Below are 16,014 nucleotides of genomic sequence, written 5' to 3' on the forward strand. Positions count from 1 at the left end.
GCTATTTTATTTTGTTACCGAGACTCCCATTCCGACGACGGGGAATGATACAAAAGCATGGGAATCTATGAAAGTTACCAATACTGGGTAACCAAAGTTACAGGTAAGTAACTTGTTTTCTTCTCTTTCACTGCAAAATTAAAGGATTTATGTGGCAATCTTGCTGGAAGTGTGAAGGGAAAGGCTGTAGAATGTCTATTTTTTTCAAGCACATAGCAAAATTTAAATGTCTATAAATGAACTGTACATATATGTCTGAATATATCGGCAATTAGAAAAGCACATGTTTTGTAAGTCTGTAGTCTTTTTTATTTTTTTATTTTGTCCTCATTTATGCGATTGTTACGGTATTGGTAGACGAGATCACCTTATCATGAGAGAATTCTGTTTTTAAGATTCTCTAATTTTTTCAGATTTTTCCGGGAAAGTGGAAACCGTCCTTCTGAATTAGAATGGGATCAGGTCTTAGAATCCTCCAAATTACTTTGAATAATCGATCACAGGGCCACCATGACGATTCTCCCAAATGTGTTGTATCGCATAGGGTGTAATAATCAGACATCCCTCCCTACCCTACCTCGTGTTTTTATCCCACAGTTCCCAAACTCTGGTCCTGTTACTCTTTCCTCTGGGCTTATCTAGTTTCCTAACCTTCTCTACAGAACGAAGCCATTCCACTACATTAGGAGGAGTTGCAAGTATCCACTTTAAGCATATCTCGCTTCTGGCCATTAGAATGAACATAAATAAGTATTTTTGTTTTTATATCTCGCGCCTGCGTTGCAGCGCGCAGCGAAAGACCTCTTGGGGGGGGGGGGAGGGTTGAAAATTGAGCTAGGATGCGATTCCTTTTGGGCCACGCTTTTGGCCTTTGCGTACGTCTTTTAATGAAAGACTGCACGCAATTGGCCAAAGGCGGGCACATTGCTCCGCCCATGGCCTATTGGTGTTTATTACGCACACCAGCTGTCATGTCATTTCAATTATCGTGCCCTGACACGGGCGCTATAATTGAAACCACATATCGCGCTGTGGCGCGCGCTCGCACCACTCGCAGGCTTCTTCTTTTTTGGATCCATTTCCCAGGGAAGCAACTAAATGAAAGAAGGAAAGAGAGGTAGGCCGCTTGCGTGCAGCATTTTCATGCTATTCGTCCAGTTTAGGATTTGCAGCCACATGCATCAAGCGTTTTTGCATTTGCAAACGGTGCGAATCGCAAAATTCGGCCGTTTGCGAATGCAAAAACTTTTTTTGGGATGCATCATTTTTTTTCCATTTTTCGCAATTTAAGGAAACGCAATTTTTTGCGATTTCTTAAATTGCGATAGCATTTAAGAAATCGCAGATTTTGCGATTTCTTAAATGCTATGCATGATTTTTTTAAATTTGCGAATTCGCAATTAGGAAGGGGGAAATTACCATGAAGTAAACCTTCGTGGTAATTTGCGAAAAGTTTCAAAAATGCACAAAAGTGCATTTTTGAAACTTATATTTTACACACACACATGCCCTTGGGACATGTGTGTGAGTAAAATGTACTTAAGTGACATTTCAGGGATGCAGCGGGGTCCTTTGGATCCCCCCTACAAATTTGAAATTGCATTCTCATTTTGCGATTCCTTAATTGCGAATTCGCAAAATGAGAATGTCTTCCCATTGATTCCTATGGGCCTCTAGGCCCATAGGAATCAATGTAAAGCGATTCCTTAATTGCGATTCGCAATTAAGGAATCGCAAATAAGGAAAATTAAGAAATCACAAACACTTTTGCGATTTCTTGATGCATGGGAATTTGCGAATCCTAAATTACGATTCCTTACTTTTCAGAATTTAGGAATCGCAAATTCCTACAATGATGCATGTGGCGGTTGGAATCGGCTCTTCGTATTTTCTTTCGAGGAAGAAAAAGGAAATGGGAGGTTCTTTTCCTTCTGTCACGCTCTGCCCACTTGTCCCGGCTTCGCTCTACCTCCACGTACTTTCCTCGCCTTAGCCTGAGAGATGTCCCGAATAGTTTGTGCCGTCCACATTCCCGGCTGTTTTCTACATTAACTACGCCTCTGCTTCATACCACCGCCTTCTTGTTTTTCCTGCTCTCCGGAAATACGTAGCTGTCACCCCATGACTCAAATTTCTCTCTCTGTTCTGTACTCATTGTACACGTTGCAGAGGGGCTGTGTGCTGGTCAGCTGGCCCAAGTTATTTGTTTGTCGGAATTTGGAGTAATATTTACAGTGAGTCTGGGGACGGAGGATGCAGCTATTGATATGAAAAAAACCTTTGTTTAACCCAAAGCATATCCCTTTTTTAATGGGTATAGGGGGGCAGGATTTAATACAATCGTAGGATGTGTCGGGAGATGTGTCTCGGTCACCCTTCTGACCAACATGTTTCATGTTACTGATGAATGCCCATTTTGTCTTTAATATTTTACATTTTACTCTTATGTCATATGAGGTGGATTCAACTAAATAATCTTTCTCAATAGGGAATTTATGAACTAGAAGTTCACTGAAAGAAATGGGGCTATGCAGAGAACCACATTCCCGCTCCTCGGCACATCCTGGGCATGACCAGCACGACAGCACATCTCTCATGTGCAACAGGCACACGGCTTGTAGCTAGCTTGGGGAAAAGTAGCAGGCCGCATACGACTAGAAGGGTTTTGCCTTCTGAATGTATAAACATGTCCAGATTCAATGTATTACTTCACACAAATTGATTAGGCTGCTTCAAAGCACTCCAACTTTAAGCAGATAAAGGAAAAGGGGCATAGCCTATATCCAGCTGACCAGACAATAAACCACCACACCTACTGCCCTTGAGGGACTGTAAACCACCAACTAAAGAACACTGAGCCTCCTGAGAAGACACACCTGCGGCTCATCAGTCCCCTGATAGACTAGCACACTGAAGTGGCTAGAAAGCAATATCAATCGAAGCGCTCTACAACTACTCAAATGCATTCATTAACTCTCACTGTCCGTTTTCATGGCGCACTACGGTGCAACTAAGAGTATGTTCCTTTCATGATAGTACCCCTTTAGGTAAAAAGAGACTTTCAGTGTTCTAACATGCCAAAACCATTAACAACTTGTTCCTTTTGCATTCTTACATGCAGGTCTCTGTGCAACCGTGCACCTATTGCATTATTAAGGGGAGATCTTTACAATAAATAACTAGCACTTTCCTCTTCAGTTCTCTGCAGGAATAGGGCAAGCTGAGTTTATGGGGCAGTTTGCACATTTGTCTGCCACGAACCAGGAACTATTCTTTAACTGATGAGTAGTTTTCAACTTTTGTACCAAAGCCTCTGATCCTTCCAGTCAGAAGGAGACAGTTATGAAAAAACACGTCTTTAGGTTTACATCAGTCCTAATTTACAGACAGAAAAAAAGAATGTAACCCAATCCTCCAAGCTGCTGCCCCCGCCTGCCAATGAAATTCAATCCCTTGATTTCAGATGTCTGCTTTACATTATTCGGCGCGTGTGTTCCAATGTCTGTGTGTGATTTGCGTTTTTTTGCCAGTAACTCTGAGTTTGTGTGTTCCGTTTTCTAATGTGGTCTTTGTATCTGTGTTCGACTTCACACCGTGAATGTGTACTGTACAGTGTAGTACACATGCAATGTGCTCACACATGTGTACTCCTCCCACTTCCCTCCGTGATGTGCTCACCCTGCGTGCTTCTGTCGTGTTGTAGCTATTCGCTGGGCGGCACACCAAGTACAGGACACAGGTTAGTCGGGTACTTCCTTTATTGTCACATTGTACAGCTGCTCGTCAGTACATCCGTCCTCGTCTCTGTCCTGGTCATTGTCTGTCCTCTTCCTGTCCCGTCACCGGAACTGGTGTCCGGTGACGACCTGGTCACTCTCCCTTAGGACCCACAGGGTCCTAACGCCCTACTGTCGGTCGCCCACCCTATCAGGACATGACATCTCCCCCCTTGTTTCAAACAAATGTTCATGACACATTTATCATAACCACTGTCGCCCACCATTGACAGTCCTCATTCACAGTTACATTGATGAAGGGGAAAGAATGAAGAGAGAGAGAGAGAGAGAGAGTACTTGTCATTCTACATTTCTTCAATGAGTCTCTGTTGTTTACTGCATGCCCTTCGTGATTCTAGTTTCTCCATCGCTTCCTTGTCCTCTATCTTCTACCTTCCATGTGGCTGCAGTTGTCGCTGCCATTTCTTCTTTCTCCGCCTTCTTTGTCCTTGAAATGCTATCTCTTTCTTGTTATTCGTTGTCTGTCGTAGACAGCCGTTATCATCCATCCTTTCACTTTCGTCACCGCCAGTGACTCTTTGGAGAACTTGTTGTCTTATCATCTATATTATTTCTGTCTCAACACCTTTGGTCCTGGCCCTGAGGTGCCTCTTGCCTTTATTTCCTTGGTGGCGCTTGTCCTCTCTGCTCATTGCATGTCTTTGTCCTTTCTTTTTTTTTTGCTGCTCTTTCTCCTGCGGTATGTCTTTTCGTGTTGCTCCTTTTTACCCCTTTTTAGGTCTCGCCTGTCGATGCGCATGCGCATCGAGCTTGCGAGCCTATTGCGGCTTAAACAAGCTTTAACTAAGAAGCAAGGAATCCTGGCGATTCCTTGCAGTGCCCGTGACTTTTAAGCTCAATGCGCATGTGCATTGAGCTTAAAAGCTCGTGCACATCAGTTCCCTCAGCCGCAATCGCCGTCTGTTCCCTCTGCCGCATTCCTCCGACACCTTTGAAGTGAAGCTTAGCTTCACTTCAAAGGCCCGGCTTCTTCACACCCACATGCCGCTCTCCCCGCTCCGCCCCCTCCCCTGCCCGCCATGTGCATTTCTCCTACACCCCCTCCCCAGAGCAATGCCCTCCGTCTGTTTTACAATTTGAAGAGGTGCCTCCTCACATTTCACTTCACTGCCTTCCAACCTCATGGTTGAAACTTTAGTCACCATCTCCTGTTTGTCGTACACAAATCTCGCAGATACCCCAAGCAGCGTTGCACGCACTACCAATCCTTCTGTTATGCCACATCTCGCAGCTTAGATTCATTCCCTCTTTCTTTTAACTCTCCACGTTTCTGCCTTCCAACCTCATTGTTGAAACTTTAGTCACCATCTCCTGTTTGTCGTTGCACGCACTACCAATCCTTCTGTTATGCCACATCTCGCAGCTTAGATTCATTCCCTCTTTCTTTTAACTCTCCACATTTCTGCCTTCCAACCTCATTGTTGAAACTTTAGTCACCATTTCCGGTTTGTCGTACCCCAAGCAGCGGCGCACGCACTACCAATCCTTCTGTTATGCCACATCTCGCAGCTTAGATTCATTCCCTCTTTCTTTTAACTCTCCACGTTTCTGCCTGGTTCACTCTCTCTTCCAACTCTCACCCCCCTCTCCATTTACTTACACACATCTCGCAGATACCCCAAGCAGCGGTGCACGCACTAACAATCCTTCTGTTATGCCACATCTCGCAGCTTAGATTCATTCCCTCTTTCTTTTAACTCTCCACGTTTCTGCCTGTTTCACTCTCTCTTCCAACTCTCACCCCCCTCTCCATTTACTTACACAAATCTTGCAGATACCCCAAGCAGCGTTGCACGCACTACCAATCCTTCTGTTATGCCACATCTCGCAGCTTAGATTCATTCCCTCTTTCTTTTAACTCTCCACATTTCTGCCTTCCAACCTCATTGTTGAAACTTTAGTCACCATTTCCGGTTTGTCGTACCCCAAGCAGCGGCGCACGCACTACCAATCCTTCTGTTATGCCACATCTCGCAGCTTAGATTCATTCCCTCTTTCTTTTAACTCTCCACGTTTCTGCCTGGTTCACTCTCTCTTCCAACTCTCACCCCCCTCTCCATTTACTTACACACATCTCGCAGATACCCCAAGCAGCGTTGCACGCACTACCAATCCTTCTGTTATGCCACATCTCGCAGCTTAGATTCATTCCCTCTTTCTTTTAACTCTCCACGTTTCTGCCTTCCAACCTCATTGTTGAAACTTTAGTCACCATCTCCTGTTTGTCGTACCCCAAGCAGCGGTGCACGCACTACAAATCCTTCTGTTATGCCACTTCTCGCAGCTTAGATTCATTCCCTCTTTCTTTTAACTCTCCACGTTTCTGCCTGGTTCACTCTCTCTTCCAACTTTAGTCACCATCTCCTGTTTGTCGTACCCCAAGCAGCGGTCCACGCACTAACAATCCTTCTGTTATGCCACATCTCGCAGCTTAGATTCATTCCCTCTTTCTTTTAACTCTCCACGTTTCTGCCTGTTTCACTCGCTCTTCCAACTCTCAACCCCCCTCTCCATTTACTTACACAAATCTTGCAGATACCCCAAGCAGCGTTGCACGCACTACCAATCCTTCTGTTATGCCACATCTCGCAGCTTAGATTCATTCCCTCTTTCTTTTAACTCTCCACGTTTCTGCCTGTTTCACTCGCTCTTCCAACTCTCAACCCCCCTCTCCATTTACTTACACAAATCTTGCAGATACCCCAAGCAGCGTTGCACGCACTACCAATCCTTCTGTTATGCCACATCTCGCAGCTTAGATTCATTCCCTCTTTCTTTTAACTCTCCACGTTTCTGCCTGTTTCACTCTCTCTTCCAACTCTCACCCCCCTCTCCATTTACTTACACAAATCTTGCAGATACCCCAAGCAGCGTTGCACGCACTACCAATCCTTCTGTTATGCCACATCTCGCAGCTTAGATTCATTCCCTCTTTCTTTTAACTCTCCACGTTTCTGCCTTCCAACCTCATTGTTGAAACTTTAGTCACCATCTCCTGTTTGTCGTACCCCAAGCAGCGGTGCACGCACTACAAATCCTTCTGTTATGCCACTTCTCGCAGCTTAGATTCATTCCCTCTTTTTTTTTAACTCTCCACGTTTCTGCCTTCCAACCTCATTGTTGAAACTTTAGTCACCATCTCCTGTTTGTCGTACCCCAAGCAGCGGTGCACGCACTACAAATCCTTCTGTTATGCCACTTCTCGCAGCTTATATTCATTCCCTCTTTCTTTTAACTCTTCACGTTTCTGCCTGGTTCACTCTCTCTTCCAACTTTAGTCACCATCTCCTGTTTGTCGTACCCCAAGCAGCGGTGCACGCACTACAAATCCTTCTGTTATGCCACATCTCGCAGCTTAGATTCATTCCCTCTTTCTTTTAACTCTCCACGTTTCTGCCTGGTTCACTCTCTCTTCCAACTCTCACCCCCCTCTCCATTTACTTACACAAATCTCGCAGATACCCCAAGCAGCGGTGCACGCACTACCAATCCTTCTGTTATGCCACATCTCGCAGCTTAGATTCATTCCCTCTTTCTTTTAACTCTCCACGTTTCTGCCTGGTTCACTCTCTCTTCCAACTCTCACCCCCCTCTCCATTTACTTACACAAATCTTGCAGATACCCCAAGCAGCGTGGCACGCACTACCAATCCTTCTGTTATGCCACATCTCGCAGCTTAGATTCATTCCCTCTTTCTTTTAACTCTCCACTTTTCTGCCTTCCAACCTCATTGTTGAAACTTTAGTCACCATCTCCTGTTTGTCGTACCCCAAGCAGCGGTCCACGCACTACAAATCCTTCTGTTATGCCACATCTCGCAGCTTAGATACATTCCCTCTTTCTTTTAACTCTCCACGTTTCTGCCTGTTTCACTCTCTCTTCCAACTCTCACCCCCCTCTCCATTTACTTACACAAATCTTGCAGATACCCCAAGCAGCGGTGCACGCACTACCAATCCTTCTGTTATGCCACATCTCGCAGCTTAGATTCATTCCCTCTTTCTTTTAACTCTCCACGTTTCACATAGATCAGGTACAGCACAGGCGGCAGCAGTGCAAGCTTCCATCACACACGGAGCAGGTACAGCACAGGCAACGGCAATGCAAGCTTCACTCAAACACGGAGCAGGTACAGCACAGCCAACAGCAGTGCAAGCTTCCCTTACACATGGAACAGGTACATCACCGACAGCAGCAGTGCAAGCTTCCCTCACACATAGATCAGGTACAGCACAGGTGGCAGCAGTGCAAGCTTCCCTCACACACGGAGCAGGTACAGCACAGCCAACAGCAGTGCAAGCTTCCCTTACACATGGAACAGGTACAGCACCGACAGCAGCAGTGCAAGCTTCCATCACACACGGAGCAGGTACAGCACAGGCGGCAGCAGTGCAAGGTTCCATCACACACGGAGCAGGTACAGCACAGGCAACGGCAATGCAAGCTTCACTCAAACACGGAACAGGTACAGCACAGCCAACAGCAGTGCAATCTTCCCTCACACATAGATCAGGTACAGCACAGGCGGCAGCAGTGCAAGCTTCCCTTACACATGGAACAGGTACACCACCGACAGCAGCAGTGCAAGCTTCCCTCACACACCGTCACACACCCTCAGCTTCACACACCCTCACTCACCCTCACACACACACACACACACACACACATACAACAACAAAAAGAAGACTAGAAATAAACTATCCTAATCCACACTCTAACTCCTAGATTTAAATCCTGAGTCCTAATTCACCATAATAAACTAACAGCCTAATTCACCCTACAAATACACCCTCAAGATACGCAACAGAAAGACATCCTAGAAAATAACAACCTAAGTAAAAAAACGCGCAATGATGTTTTTCAAACTTCAGGTCACCAAACTAACAATTATTAGGACAACTGAACACCAACAAAAGAACAAAGAAATCTCGGTCAGGATGCGAGGACGAGGATGTACAAACCCAAAAGTAAAACAGCCTATTTTTAACTTGGGTAATAAACAAGCACTATTCATCCGGTAAATGGGACGGATTAAACACAATTGTCACGAGTTACACACAACGCCGTAGGCATATAACAATAGCAGTTCATCACACGGATTTACATCAAATATAGAAAACATATTACGCAAGTTGGATTCAGCGCTAACATCCCTCAGCCGCACTCCTCCCACACCCCCGCTACGCCCCCTCCCCTGCCTGCCGTGTCGAGTGGCTTCAGGTATCTTAGCCCCATTCCAGGCCCCTGCTGCTTTCACACCCTCATGCCGCTCTCCCAGCTCACCCCCTCCCCTGCCCGCCGTCTCAGTTATCTTAGCCCCACTCCAGGCCCCTGCTGCTTTCACACCCTCATGCCGCTCTCCCCGCTCACCCCCTCCCCTGCCCGCCGTCTCAGTTATCTTAGCCCCACTCCAGGCCCCTGCTGCTTTCACACCTTCATGCCGCTCTCCCCGCTCACCCCCTCCCCTGCCCGCCGGGTCACATTCATCCCCCCTCCCCTTCTCTGCCTTCCCTCCATTCACCCCAGCGCCACTTCTCCTCCCCCCTAATTACATGCCTTTCACGGCAGCTCTCTCGCACATCAAAGGCTGCCCCCCACTCCTCGCAACAGACTTCGTTGGCCCCGAGGCAACCAGTTCTGACACACAGCAACTTACAGCTTGACTTGTACTGACCCTGCACCCCAGCAGACATGCAATCATCAGACATCCATTATCATCAGACATATATATTCACCCACTCTGCTTCAGTCACCCACTTACACAAATCGCGCCGATACCCCGAGCAGCAGTGCCCGCACTAGCGAGCGTTCTGTTATGCCACATCTCTCAGGTTACAGATCCCTTCTCTCTTTCTATTCCTCAACACGTTTCTGCCTCTTTCACTCTCTCTTCCAACTCTCCCCCCCTCTCCATTTACTTAGACAAATCTTGGTGAGGCACAGGCAGCAACAGTCCAAGCTTCCCTCACACACAGAGCAGGTACAGCACAGGCAGCAACAGTGCAAGCTTCCATCACACACGGAGCAGGTACAGCACAGGCAACAGCAATGCAAGCTTCCCTCAAACACGGAGCAGGTACAGCACAGGCAGCAACAGTGCAAGCTTCCCTCACACACAGAGCAGGTACAGCACAGGCAGCAACAGTGCAACCTTCCCTCACACATAGATCAGGTACAGCACAGGCGGCAGCAGTGCAAGCTTCCCTCACACATACATCTGGTACAGCAATTGCGGCAGCAGTGCAAGCTTCCCTTACACATGGAACAGGTACAGCACAGGCAGCAACAGTGCAACCTTCCCTCACACACAGAGCAGGTACAGCACAGGCAGCAACAGTGCAAGCTTCCATCACACATAGATCAGGTACAGCACAGGTGGCAGCAGTGCAAGCTTCCCTCACACATAGATCAGGTACAGCACCGACAGCAGCAGTGCAAGCTTCCCTCACACATAGATCAGGTACAGCACAGGCAGCAGCAGTGCAAGCTTCCCTCACACATAGATCAGGTACAGCACAGGTGGCAGCAGTGCAAGCTTCCCTCACACATAGATCAGGTACAGCACAGGTGGCAGCAGTGCAATCTTCACTTACACATGGAACAGGTACAGCACCGACAGCAGCAGTGCAAGCTTCCCTCACACATAGATCAGGTACAGCACAGGCAGCAGCAGTGCAAGCTTCCCTCACACATAGATCAGGTACAGCACAGGTGGCAGCAGTGCAAGCTTCCCTCACACATAGATCAGGTACAGCACAGGTGGCAGCAGTGCAAGCTTCCCTCACACATACATCAGGTACAGCACAGGTGGCAGCAGTGCAAGCTTCCCTCACAGATAGATCAGGTACAGCACAGGTGGCAGCAGTGCAAGCTTCCCTCACACATACATCAGGTACAGCACAGGCGGCAGCAGTGCAAGCTTCCCTTACACATGCAACAGGTACAGCACAGGCAACAGCAATGCAAGCTTCTCTCAAACACGGAGCATTTACAGCACAGGCAGCAGCATTGCAAGCTTCCCTCACACACGGAACAGGTACAGCACAGGCAGCAACAGTGCAAGCTTCCCTTACAGACAGACCAGGTACAGCACAGGCAAAAGCAGTGCAAGCTTCCCTTACACATGGAACAGGTACAGCACCGACAGAAGCAGTGCAAGCTTCCCTCACACATAGATCAGGTACAGCACAGGCGGCAGCAGTGCAAGCTTCCTTTACACATGCAACAGGTACAGCACAGGCAACAGCAATGCAAGCTTCCCTCAAACACGGAGCAGGTACAGCACAGGCAGCAGCATTGCAAGCTTTCCCTCACTCACGGAACAGGTACAGCACAGGCAGCAACAGTGCAAGCTTCCCTTACACACACAGCACGTACAGCACAGGCAACAGCAGTGCAAGCTTCCATCACACACGGAGCAGGTACAGCACAGGCAACAGCAGTGCAAGCTTCCCTTACACATGCAACAGGTACAGCAGCGACAGCAGCAGTGCAAGCTTCCCTCACACATAGATCAGGTACAGCACAGGCGGCAGCAGTGCAAGCTTCCCTTACACATGCAACAGGTACAGCACAGGCAACTGCAATGCAAGCTTCCCTAAAACACGGAGCAGGTACAGCACAGGCAGCAGCATTGCAAGCTTCCCTCACGCACGGAACAGGTACAGCACAGGCAGCAACAGTGCAAGCTTTCCTTACACACAGAGCAGGTACAGCACAGGCAACAGCAGTGCAAGCTTCCCTTACACATGTAACAGGTACAGCACCGACAGAAGCAGTGCAAGCTTCCCTCACACATAGATCAGGTACAGCACAGGCGGCAGCAGTGCAAGCTTCCCTTACACATGCAACAGGTACAGCACAGGCAACAGCAATGCAAGCTTCCCTCAAACACGGAGCAGGTACAGCACAGGCAGCAACAGTGCAAGCTTCCATCACACACGGAGCAGGTACAGCACAGGCAACAGCATTGCAAGCTTCCCTTACACATGGAACATGTACATCACCGACAGCAGCAGTCCAAGCTTCACTCACACACGGAGCAGGTACAGCACAGGCAGCTCTGAACAATGTGCCTGACCTTATTGCAAGGTGAACTATCCCTTTCTTTCTATAAATTGAGATAAGCCTAGTAGTGGATTTGTTAGCTCCTAGTACTAGTTTCAGTTTCTATTGTCACATTTCATTTGAACTATACATTCCTAAAGCCATATGTGTGTGTGCCCATTAATCCCTGGTGCTGTACTTCACCGTCCCTCAACCCTTTTCTAGTGAAAAAAGGGGGAGGGGGATTGGCAACGCCTCACGGGAGCAACCACCATGGAGGATGTGTCAAACTGGTACTCGCTTGACTCCCCACTGTATCATCATCAGCAGTTGCCAACCGTAAAAGTAAAGGGGATCAAAACATTGTGCTAAAGAAAACAAAACTCCGTGTCGTGATGTGAATGACCCAACTACGTTATAGGGGCTACCCTCCCGCAGATACCCCGAGCAACAGTGCCCGCACTAGCGAGCTTTCTGTTATGCCACATCTCTCAGCTTACAGATCCCTTCTCTCTTTCTATTCCTCTACACATTTCTGCCTCTTTCACTCTCTCTTCCAACTCTCTCCCCCCTCTCCAATTACTTAGACAAATCTTGGTGAGGCACAGGCAACAGCAGTGCAAGCTTCCCTTACACATGTAACAGGTACAGCTACAGCACCGACAGAAGCAGTGCAAGCTTCCCTCACACATAGATCAGGTACAGCACAGGCGGCAGCAGTGCAAGCTTCCCTTACACATGCAACAGGTACAGCACAGGCAACAGCAATGCAAGCTTCCCTCAAACACGGAGCAGGTACAGCACAGGCAGCAACAGTGCAAGCTTCCATCACACACGGAGCAGGTACAGCACAGGCAACAGCATTGCAAGCTTCCCTTACACATGGAACATGTACATCACCGACAGCAGCAGTCCAAGCTTCACTCACACACGGAGCAGGTACAGCACAGGCAGCTCTGAACAATGTGCCTGACCTTATTGCAAGGTGAACTATCCCTTTCTTTCTATAAATTGAGATAAGCCTAGTAGTGGATTTGTTAGCTCCTAGTACTAGTTTCAGTGTCTATTGTCACATTTCATTTGAACTATACATTCCTAAAGCCATATGTGTGTGTGCCCATTAATCCCTGGTGCTGTACTTCACCGTCCCTCAACCCTTTTCTAGTGAAAAAAGGGGGAGGGGGATTGGCAACGCCTCACGGGAGCAACCACCATGGAGGATGTGTCAAACTGGTACTCGCTTGACTCCCCACTGTATCATCATCAGCAGTTGCCAACCGTAAAAGTAAAGGGGATCAAAACATTGTGCTAAAGAAAACAAAACTCCGTGTCGTGATGTGAATGACCCAACTACGTTATAGGGGCTACCCTCCCGCAGATACCCCGAGCAACAGTGCCCGCACTACCGAGCGTTCTGTTATGCCACATCTCTCAGCTTACAGATCCCTTCTCTCTTTCTATTCCTCTACACATTTCTGCCTCTTTCACTCTCTCTTCCAACTCTCTCCCCCCTCTCCATTTACTTAGACAAATCTTGGTGAGGCACAGGCAGCAACAGTGCAAGCTTCCACCACACACGTAGCAGGTACAGCACAGGCAAATAGGCGTGCAAGCTTCCCTTACACATGGAACAGGTACATCACTGACAGCAGCAGTGCAAGCTTCCCTCAGTAACACGTACACACAGCAGCATTACCTATGCACTTCCTTAACAATCCGCAGCATGACATCTATCTTCCAATAAACAAATATAACACATCCAGTTTATGAACATTTTTACACACGCCACACACAACTGCAGCTCTTACTGCATGCCTCAACAACGCACATGCAAAGAACTGTTAATGCATACTTACAACACGTACACATACATCAACAACAACGATTCCAGTATTTAAAAGTAGCCACACACACATTAAGTTCCGCATCCGCTGCAATGTTCTCTATTTTCATAATAAAGTTAACCTCACAACTTTGAGGCAGAATATTACAAGAGTTTTAAGTTACAAAGGCCAACTTTGTATACTTTGGAACGCTTTATATAGCAGTGCAAGCTTCCCTCACACATACATCAGGTACAGCACAGGTGGCAGCAGTGCAAGCTTCCCTCACAGATAGATCAGGTACAGCACAGGTGGCAGCAGTGCAAGCTTCCCTCACACATACATCAGGTACAGCACAGGCGGCAGCAGTGCAAGCTTCCCTTACACATGCAACAGGTACAGCACAGGCAACAGCAATGCAAGCTTCTCTCAAACACGGAGCATTTACAGCACAGGCAGCAGCATTGCAAGCTTCCCTCACACACGGAACAGGTACAGCACAGGCAGCAACAGTGCAAGCTTCCCTTACAGACAGACCAGGTACAGCACAGGCAAAAGCAGTGCAAGCTTCCCTTACACATGGAACAGGTACAGCACCGACAGAAGCAGTGCAAGCTTCCCTCACACATAGATCAGGTACAGCACAGGCGGCAGCAGTGCAAGCTTCCTTTACACATGCAACAGGTACAGCACAGGCAACAGCAATGCAAGCTTCCCTCAAACACGGAGCAGGTACAGCACAGGCAGCAGCATTGCAAGCTTTCCCTCACTCACGGAACAGGTACAGCACAGGCAGCAACAGTGCAAGCTTCCCTTACACACACAGCACGTACAGCACAGGCAACAGCAGTGCAAGCTTCCATCACACACGGAGCAGGTACAGCACAGGCAACAGCAGTGCAAGCTTCCCTTACACATGCAACAGGTACAGCAGCGACAGCAGCAGTGCAAGCTTCCCTCACACATAGATCAGGTACAGCACAGGCGGCAGCAGTGCAAGCTTCCCTTACACATGCAACAGGTACAGCACAGGCAACAGCAATGCAAGCTTCCCTAAAACACGGAGCAGGTACAGCACAGGCAGCAGCATTGCAAGCTTCCCTCACACACGGAACAGGTACAGCACAGGCAGCAACAGTGCAAGCTTTCCTTACACACAGAGCAGGTACAGCACAGGCAACAGCAGTGCAAGCTTCCCTTACACATGTAACAGGTACAGCACCGACAGAAGCAGTGCAAGCTTCCCTCACACATAGATCAGGTACAGCACAGGCGGCAGCAGTGCAAGCTTCCCTTACACATGCAACAGGTACAGCACAGGCAACAGCAATGCAAGCTTCCCTCAAACACGGAGCAGGTACAGCACAGGCAGCAACAGTGCAAGCTTCCATCACACACGGAGCAGGTACAGCACAGGCAACAGCATTGCAAGCTTCCCTTACACATGGAACATGTACATCACCGACAGCAGCAGTCCAAGCTTCACTCACACACGGAGCAGGTACAGCACAGGCAGCTCTGAACAATGTGCCTGACCTTATTGCAAGGTGAACTATCCCTTTCTTTCTATAAATTGAGATAAGCCTAGTAGTGGATTTGTTAGCTCCTAGTACTAGTTTCAGTTTCTATTGTCACATTTCATTTGAACTATACATTCCTAAAGCCATATGTGTGTGTGCCCATTAATCCCTGGTGCTGTACTTCACCGTCCCTCAACCCTTTTCTAGTGAAAAAAGGGGGAGGGGGATTGGCAACGCCTCACGGGAGCAACCACCATGGAGGATGTGTCAAACTGGTACTCGCTTGACTCCCCACTGTATCATCATCAGCAGTTGCCAACCGTAAAAGTAAAGGGGATCAAAACATTGTGCTAAAGAAAACAAAACTCCGTGTCGTGATGTGAATGACCCAACTACGTTATAGGGGCTACCCTCCCGCAGATACCCCGAGCAACAGTGCCCGCACTAGCGAGCTTTCTGTTATGCCACATCTCTCAGCTTACAGATCCCTTCTCTCTTTCTATTCCTCTACACATTTCTGCCTCTTTCACTCTCTCTTCCAACTCTCTCCCCCCTCTCCATTTACTTAGACAAATCTTGGTGAGGCACAGGCAGCAACAGTGCAAGCTTCCACCACACACGTAGCAGGTACAGCACAGGCAAATAGGCGTGCAAGCTTCCCTTACACATGGAACAGGTACATCACTGACAGCAGCGGTGCAAGCTTCCCTCAGTAACACGTACACACAGCAGCATTACCTATGCACTTCCTTAACAATCCGCAGCATGACATCTATCTTCCAATAAACAAATATAACACATCCAGTTTATGAACATTTTTACACACG

At 47.9% G+C, this 16,014-nt stretch overlaps 1 protein-coding gene across 5 annotated transcripts in view; it reads left to right on the top strand.

Moving 5' to 3' along the window:
- Window positions 1–16,014, top strand: part of LOC144782015 (adenosine deaminase domain-containing protein 2-like) — a 582,918-nt gene that overhangs the window by 405,327 nt on the left and 161,577 nt on the right. The gene's annotated exons all lie outside the window — the stretch shown is intronic.

Source organism: Lissotriton helveticus, chromosome 9, assembly GCF_964261635.1.
Source record: "Lissotriton helveticus chromosome 9, aLisHel1.1, whole genome shotgun sequence".
NCBI classification, from domain to species: Eukaryota; Metazoa; Chordata; class Amphibia; order Caudata; family Salamandridae; genus Lissotriton; species Lissotriton helveticus.